Consider the following 276-nt stretch of genomic DNA (forward strand, 5'->3'; position numbering starts at 1 on the left):
CGGAAAACGCTTAATCCGGCTCGAAATTGGGTCCCGTGCGATGCGTGAGAGCAGGGATACTGAGGAGCTTCACGTTAGCCAAGAGAAGGTGGAGAGGAGGGAATTGCACAAGAAAATGAGCTAATTCAGCAGTGAAATACATCGTGTGGCAAGTTCACAGCTCAGCGGCTTTCGAAGCTGCTGCGTTACAGCAGGAGACCCGCGGTTCCTGCGGTGACAGCCTCCCTTATCGCCTGGCTGGCAGGCGGCGCGCGGGGGGAGCCGGTCAGCACACCT

Source organism: Buceros rhinoceros, unplaced genomic scaffold, assembly GCF_000710305.1.
Source record: "Buceros rhinoceros silvestris isolate BGI_N320 unplaced genomic scaffold, ASM71030v1 scaffold7380, whole genome shotgun sequence".
In the NCBI taxonomy this organism is placed as follows: Eukaryota; Metazoa; Chordata; class Aves; order Bucerotiformes; family Bucerotidae; genus Buceros; species Buceros rhinoceros.